Source organism: Glandiceps talaboti, chromosome 23 (assembly GCF_964340395.1).
Source record: "Glandiceps talaboti chromosome 23, keGlaTala1.1, whole genome shotgun sequence".
Lineage (NCBI taxonomy): Eukaryota > Metazoa > Hemichordata > Enteropneusta > Spengelidae > Glandiceps > Glandiceps talaboti.
The window spans coordinates 3,848,459-3,857,413 of NC_135571.1; positions in this window are offsets into that span (position 1 = coordinate 3,848,459).

The window sequence follows — 8,955 nt, forward strand, 5'->3', positions numbered from 1 at the left end:
AAAAATCAGGGGGTGTCGTTCTAATACAGACTAGAGTATGTAACCACACATAAGTCAGAAAGCCGCGATAAAAATCAGGGGGTGTCGTTCTAATACAGACTAGAGTATGTAACCACAGATAAGTCAAAGCACTACATTAAAAATCAGGGGGTGTCGTTCTAATACAGACTAGATGATGTAACCACAGATAAGTCAAAAAGCTAGTGATACTAAAGAATTGGATGGTCACTTCCTGAAAGTACAGAAAAGCTATGAATTTTCAATGACAGATTCATTCAATGAATGGCGTTGTAACAACAAACAAAATGCATGCAAAATACATGAATATCTCATGCAGATTAACTAATGTGAGATAGAGAGGCAATTAGTATTCATTTATGGTAATTATATTTGAACTGTAGTTATGTTATGCAAATTTTATGCTAATAACTTGCAGATTATTCACTAGCTTCAGATCTGTTATATTACCCAGGTATTGGATTCTTCAACCTTGGTAAATTATAATGTAGAGACTATCAGACTATGTTGAAGCCACCATCGTGTAGCTTCTTGAAGTGAAAGCATCGTAATCTTGAGAAAAGGTCAACGTTACTTTAATCAAATTCCAGTATTTACTGAAAACCAGGAAAACTCATCAACACACATCCCAAGTGGAAGCTTGGTTAAGACATTGCCTCCACCAGCACCATCTTAGAGTCCACAGAATCCACTGTCTTAAATCCTAATATATGTAGAATAGGAATGTTTGGTGTCAATTTGATCTTCTCGTTTGCCCATGTGCCGAAAATTTGCTTGACTATGTCTGTGATTTTCGATCTAAACATTATGCAACCATTGGTACACTCTAGATTTTGTGTTATGCTTTGCAGTAGATTTTGGGTGAAAATGCTGTATAAAATGTATAAAAAATACTGTTACTATGCAGTCACACCTGTTACGTGGGTAGTGTTGTCATTGAGGTCAATGAACAGCGCCATCTTGTGGTGATATAGATATTATGCAAATAGGTAATGTCTGGAGTTGTGTAAAAGGGACTCAAAGATTATTTTTATCCTATCGTAAAATAGTATATTCCAAGGATAGGCCACCCCAGCTTTTTATGATTCATACCACGAGATCACACTAATCATAGAAAGACTTGTAAGTGTAGACAGTTAAACATGCACCACTAGAGGGCGCTGTTCATAATTTGTGAACAGACAATTAAAAGTATTTAATCTTTTTGTAACATGCCTGCTTGCTTGCAAAGTAGATTTCTGTAGTCAGCCATAGATGTTAATGGTGCCAAGAGTTTGTTGATTGGTTCATTCCAAACAGACTATGTACAGTGTAGTGACAGTGTGTGGATTTCAGGATGGGTATTCCTCAAAGATAATAGAAATAAAAAAATTTGATAAACTTAGCTCAGGAAAAACTAAGAATCATCCTCATTTCAAATAATGACAATGTTGAGGTGGTCACCAGGTGAATTTTTTTGAAATAAAAGAAAAAAAATTGATATTAAATATAAAGCACCTTTCATTCAAAATGGATGCCAGATTTGCCATTACACTTTGAAAAAAAAAGTAAAAGTTACGATTTTTTGAGGGAAACACAACTGTACACACCTTGTTTATGTTGTAATTTACCAAAACAAGCAACTTGAGTATGAAAAATTGATATAAGAAAGACCAGTATTTTGATAGTTTTGTGTTTACAGATCAGCATGTGTCCTGAAATAGTTTATTTAAACCAAGTCTAATACAGATTTAGACTGTAAGATATGTTGTGTTACACCGCCCTCACCGCCCTGCTCTAGAGAGGTTGACCGATGTGTGAGGGTGCCCTGTCACGGCATACCTCGCAGATTAATACAGAATATCCTAAGGATAACTACACAAGTTAGAAAATGTTTTATAGATGTAGGAATAGTACATGCTGTGATTTTATAGTTCACCATTCCAGTCTTGCTTTCATAGTAACCATTCTCCCTTGTCGTATGCCTCGAGTCCTTTCACTGCACTGTACTCGTTCATTGCGTTGATGGGAAAATATGCTCTAATTTGCGAGAATGTCATTTGTATAGACACTTGTGCTATTACTAATGATACATGTGGAAATCAACAAGATTGGGAAGCCATACAAATTATGTAAAGTTTTTGTGATCACTATGCTATGGAATTTTCTGTGAATAGATACCTATGTAGCCTGAAGTCTCGTTGGTGTTCTAATCAAGCAATCATCTGCAGTGCCTAGAATGATCTGTGTTGCAGCACAGCTTTCTGTGCTGAATTTCAAATAACCACAAGAGCCGTATTGAATCCAACTGGAACCTTTGTATAAAGCGATGGCGTTATCGCGTCCACATGTGATGTGCATTCGGACTGGGAGGTGGAGCTGTCATAAACGTAACCCATGTGAACGATGTAGCCTGTTACAAGAACCTGGGAAGTGGAACTGTCGTAAACGCAACCCATGTGAACGATGTAGCCTGTTACAAGAACCTGGGAAGTAGAACTGTCGTAAACGTAACCCATGCGAATGGTGTAGCCTGTTACAAGAACCTGGGAAGTGGAACTGTCATAAACATAACCCATGTGAACGATGTAGCCTGTTACCACCCATAACATCAAGTGTAAAAATATACTGTTTCATTTCCTAATCGACCACATTACAAAGGCCACATGCTAGGCTTGTAAATAAACCAATTGAAACAGTATACTTTTACACTTGATATGAATGCTATAAACAAGTGTAGCACATAGAGAAAGTGCTTTACTTCAGTGTTACTCATTGTACAAGAATCTGTCGATGTGTGATGGATTACTACTGACATGCACCGTTGTTAATTTGATTCATCCATGACTAGGCCTCAACAGCATGGTAACTGGCTAGATTTGTCTGTAAAATAGCAGATACTGTAATTCTAGGCACAGGCTATGATTGCGAGATTAGGAAGTCAATAAGAAGAGTCTAAGCTAATGCTATTGCTGTTAGTAGGAGGAATCCTTGTCGTACCAATGCAAACTCCATCCTTGTTGCCATGGTGTTATGTATTTGTTGCCATGGTGTTGTGTATTGTTGCCATGGTTTTATGTTGCTGTCACCATGGCGCTTTGTATTTGTTTATCTTTTGAACTGTGTATGTAGTCCTGTGATCCTCTTAGAACAGCTGTAAATATATTAAAATTAGTTTTCCTCAGAAATGTACAATTTTTTTTCTAAAAAATATACACTGACGTTTCGTCCAAAATCGAAATAGATGTTTCAGCATCTGAACAGGAGGGAGGACAGTAAATGCATGTGTACAAGATACATTTTTGCATGTGTAGGTCTTTTGTTTGGGCTTAATATGCCTCAGAATGACATTGCATGTTTGTTTTTCAGCCGTGTACCAAGACTCCATACAATTACCCTTCCAGTGAATAGCGCCCTCTATCAAAAAAGGGTCAAAGGTCAACTACTTAAGCTTTATGGCAATTAGCTGTAGATTTTGAGCATTGTTGTTTTAGGTATGCTATGTGTGAAATTCTGTTTCATAGGGAACACTTAGCGTACATTACCAAAGTTATCCATATTGGTACACAGTCTGCATACGCGCAGTTTATCAGAAGATCATGAGGGCGCAATTTGGAAAGAGGTCTCGTAGTTGAATGTTGTACCACACCATGGAGGGCTCAATTTACTGAAAGATCTCTGAAATGAACATTTTACCCATAAAGGGCTGTTTTCTGAAATGTCTCTTTGTTGAACGTTTCACCCATAGATGGCTCAGTTTGCTGATAGGTCTCTTTGTTGAAATGTTTCACCAACTGATAGCGCTTTTCACTGAAAGATCTTTTTGTTGAAATGTGTTACCCATAGAGGGGGGCTGTTTACTGAAAGGTCTTTTCGTTGAAATGTTTTACCCATAGAGAGCTCCATTTACTGAAGGTTTCTTTGTTGAATGTTTTAACCATAGAGGAGTCAGTGAACTGAAAGGTCTTAGTTACCACTAGAGAACACACTTTATTGGAGCGTCTCGTAGTTCTTAATTTTGCCACTAGAGGGCAAACTTCATTGGAGCATCTTTTAGTTGAATATTGCACATTTTAGAGGCCCAATTATTAATGCAGGTCTCTTAGTTGTACATGGCACATATAGAATGTGTAGTTTATTGTTGTCTTTTTAGTCAAATTTTTCTGCATTGCATGTTCAATGTTAAATCATGTCAAGTTAAGAGGCAAGACTTTTTTTTTCATCAAGCAAACAAACATGCAGCAAAATTCATGTCTCAATTTTATTTTGGTTGTTGGTAACTGCCACACCGACACAAGTTTAATGAGCTACTGTAAACAAAAACGTTTGATGTATCCATTGTTGTTTTAAATCTAAATTGTTATTTACAAGAAGAAGTCAGTTTTATTTTGACTGTCAAAGAGAAATTATGGGAAAAAATTTACTTCTTTTCTTTTTAGTGCAAAAACAGTTACCCTTTTAAACTTTGAAATGCTGTGTGACTGTTTACGTTTATACTAAATTCAGATAGTGTTACGTCAGACGTTCTTGTCTATTGACATTCTCTGCTTGTTATGTTCCTTTTTTTTCACCCTCTAATTTCTTCGTAGGGTTGGGAGACAAATTTTGTCTTCTACATCTTAATGGCTTAAGAGTTCATTGTGTACATGTTTCTATTTTCATTTCATTTTAATGACAAGACTTACAATTCCATGTAGTCCATCAATAATTTTTTTTTTCATTTTTTTTTCATTTTTTTTTTTGGGGGGGGTTGTCTTCTTTTAAGTGTTGTCTGTGTGAAGATGACGTTGTTGTGTACATGTGTCTTTTTCATTTAATTAAAGGACTTGAAATACCGAGTAATTGATTTAAAAAATTGATGACCAAGTTACAACCATTTTTTACTTACTTCTGAATAATAGTCTCCAATCCTTTGTAATTGCTTGAGCAATATGTTTGTACAGTTAAAAATTGTAGAAAAAGTAGCCCCTCAAATTTAATCTGCTCACCCCTCTAATACCAGAGATTTTAGTGCAACCCATTCTTCTGGTAGATTAAGTGGACTACTCCACTAACTATATGGGGGTGACTTAGTTGCCCCCTCAGTCATGTATGATAAACAATTCTAGAGTAACGGTATTCAAGTCCTGCAAAGATAACTTGGTCTGTGTCATGTATTCTGAAAAACAATTGGAGTAAAAACCATTTGGAATTGAAATAATTTTGAACTTGTATAAACTTTGTGTCATAGTTTGATTGATTTGGAGTGACAGAATGTGTGTTTGGTTGAGATGTTCATCACTGGCAGGAGCTATACTGTTAAAAAGTATAAATGGAGCTGCCTGTAGGGAAAACACGTAGGGAGAATATACCCCTAATATAATGGTATGCTCCCATCTTGAAATGGGTAGATCTTGAGCTCCTACGCATTGACTGCAGCTGTACAGTATAGCACTGTATATTTTTAACATTGTTTTACAGTAGCACTGCATATCATAGTATTAACACTGTTTTACAGTAGCACTGTATAGCATAGTATTAACACTGTTTAACAGTAGTACTGCATATTAGTATTAACACTTTTACAGTAGTACTGCATATTAGTATTAACACTGTTTTACAGTAGTACTACATAGCATAGTATTAACACTGTTTTACAGTAGTACTGTATATCAGTATTAACACTGTTTAACAGTAGTACTACATAGCATAGTATTGGCAGTTTTACAGTAGTACTGCATATCATAGTATTAACACTGTTTTACAGTAGTACTGCATACTGTAACATACCATTCTACAGTAACACCACATACTGTTGCATACAATACTGTAAGGCCATAAAAAATATTGTTTGGTTCTGGTTATCCGACCCCACCTAGTTTTGCACTGCTGACCCTAAACTTTTTTCTTTTTTTTTACATATTTGAGAAAAAAAAAGTAAAATCGCGAAGTCACGTCTGAAACGGTGGATATGGAAACTGACATCAACTTAAAAAGACAATATGACACTGTTCTTAAATTCTATAATGGCTGTACATCTGATGGGAAGAAACCAATAACACAGAGACCATTTGGAAAACAACGGAAAACATAACTTTCTGAACTAGACACTCGCACATGAAATTAAATATACATATATATATATTTTATTTATATACCTACCCCCCCCCCCCCATTCTAAAATTAGAGCTTAATCTGAACTACACAATTTTTTTTTATTAGGCCTAAGTTGGAATTTCTCACCAATAAAAAATTAACTTTTTCATGAAGGTTTGTTCAAGACAAGATCGATAGCCTAAATTTAATTTACAAACTAATTCTAAGTTAATGTATCTGATTTGGACAGGAGGTCTTGAATGCAAGTCTTGTTCCAAATAGATGCAAAATGAACACTCTTCATTGTTATTCATGCTCGAATTCCCTGGCCTTCATTTTGCACCAAAGTAGACACTCTTGTATCCCAGGGATTTGCTAACGGGCTTGCCTTAAATGGCATGATGGTATAACGCCCTCAACGGCGGTTTGGGCAACCGCGACTACAGCAATGGCGGCAGTGACTGTACCTCTGCTCTCAATAGTGTTGAGCATACTTCCTCCGATATTTCGCGTTCTGGTCTCGGCGAGCGAGCTCCAAAACGTTGAGGGTGCCAGAACTTTCATTTTGGCTGAAATGTAGAAGGCGCCAGTTTCTGGTACGAAAGAAATGTTGGTTGGTCGGTAAGTTTGAATTTTCATTTTTTTATCGTCTGCTAAGTTATACATATTCCTGCTTAAATGGAGTAAGTCGTCCCTTCCTTCTCCGTCGTGCAAAGAGACAGCCGTGAATTCTGGGCTTACAAGAAATGCTGGTAACTAAAGAATTAACACGCCCAGTGGTCAAAATGTTTGTTAATATTTCATACAGTTTTTGTCAATATTTAGCGCAATATTTAATTTTACGTTCAAATGTTAGCGTGTCTTTGAACGTTACCCCTTTAGCCTCGTTCTGATTAACATCCGGGTACCTTTCCGTAGGGGTGTATTCTTGTCAGAAAAAATAACAAAGCTGTTCAACCCATCCCATTTCATTGGGAAGGTAACCGGTAGGTAGGTAGGTTGATTTTTTTTACAATGTTGGACAAGGATTGAAAAACAAGCAGATGGCAAAACATTTCAGATTGAGTTTACATATCTAGATCTTATTCAGTCATTTTGATTTCATCTCTTGTAATTTCTCTGTATGGCAATCGATTTCCATCAATTCTAAAGTTAGGAAATGTACACAATTTTTAAACAAGTTTTTAGCTTCACTGACCCTCTCCTCTCAAGAGGTGTTACAATGTAAGATCCACCAAATGAAACTCCAGAATTATTTTAGTCACCCCTTCTGTCATGTACACTACGGTGGAGATATAAAATTATATGGTACAATGATGTATTAAAATAACAGTGATAACCAACTACAATAATAGTCCCCCAAACTAGAGTACTTTACAAAGGATGCGGATTTCACATGCATAAGGAGATGTGTCCAAGCACCTTCCATCTTGTTTTGAGAGAAAGACAATTATCCCTGTGATTGTTATTGATTGGAAGGAGGCACCTCCAAAGATGAAAACTTTTTTGAAATAAGGACAATGTAGGAGGCCATTTAGACATATAAATTAAAGTCTTACAATGCTTGAATATGATATTAAAATACCAGAACTGAGACATGTACTCTGCAGTACATATTATCTGAAGTGTATTTTGTTGTGGCAAAGCTGAAAGATATTTTGCATATGTGCACTTGGTAAATGACTTCTGAAATTTAATTTGGTTCCAAAATATCACGAATAAAGGGCAAAACATTCCAAGACTTTCAGACTATCAGAATATTAATGGCCCAAAGACTGCTCAGCCCCTTCCCATGGTCATAAATATTTGCTCATTCCTTTTAGTGTACATTGGATATGCAACAGCTTAGTTTAATCTCAATTCACTCTTGTATGCATCATCAGAGCCAAGTGAACCACTATATATGATTATATAATTTGGATTGACTCAAATGCATATGGTCACTTGTATCATTCCGAAAATATAAAGAAATCACTTTAATTGTCAACAAAGTGTGCATTTTACTGACATGCGAAGATTATTTTAAAATGGGAAATAGAATTGATACATTAAAATATCAATAAAACTTACAACAACACCAAAAAGTTCTATGAAATGACTAGTGTAACACACACAAGATAGTTTAAAATGCCTAGGTTGGGCCCGTTGAACAGCTTTTTTATTTTTTCTGGCCTAAGGTGTAAAAAAAATTATGTGGTTCAGATTATATTCAATTTTAGAATAGGTGGAGTAGGTAGATTTTTTATTTTATTTTAAATTTTGTTTTCACATGTGTATAGCTCAGGTAGTTATATTTTCCATTGTTTTCCATATGGTCTCTGTGTTATTGGTTTCTTCTCATCAGATGTACAGCCATTACAGATTTGTAGAACAGTTTTATATTGTCTTTTGAAGTTGATGTCAGTTTCCACATTCACTATTTCTTGCGAGACTTCACAAAGTTTAGGGTCAGTGTAAAAAATTAGGTCGGGTCGGGTAACCAGAACCAAACAATTATAGGTGGGGTTGGGTAACTGGAACCAAACAATTATTTTTTGGGCCTAATTACTCTGCCTAATTACTCTGTCTGTCTGTCTGTCTGTCTGTCTGTCTCTCTCTGTCTCTCTCTCTCTCTCTCTCTCTCTCTCTCTCTCTCTCTCTCTCTCTCTCTCTCTCTCTCTCTCTCTCTCTCTCTTGCTCGCTCTCAGGAAGTGAAATTAAAAAAAGTAAAATTCAATTTCCTATCGCACAAAGAGTACATTATTCAACAATAGTTTTATTCTGTATTGAGAAGTTACATTCATTCACTTTACCTTTAACTATTCATATACTATAGAGTGGATTCAGGAACTTCATGTCAAACCCTGTTGACTAGATTAAATTATGAATATCAGGCTGCATATA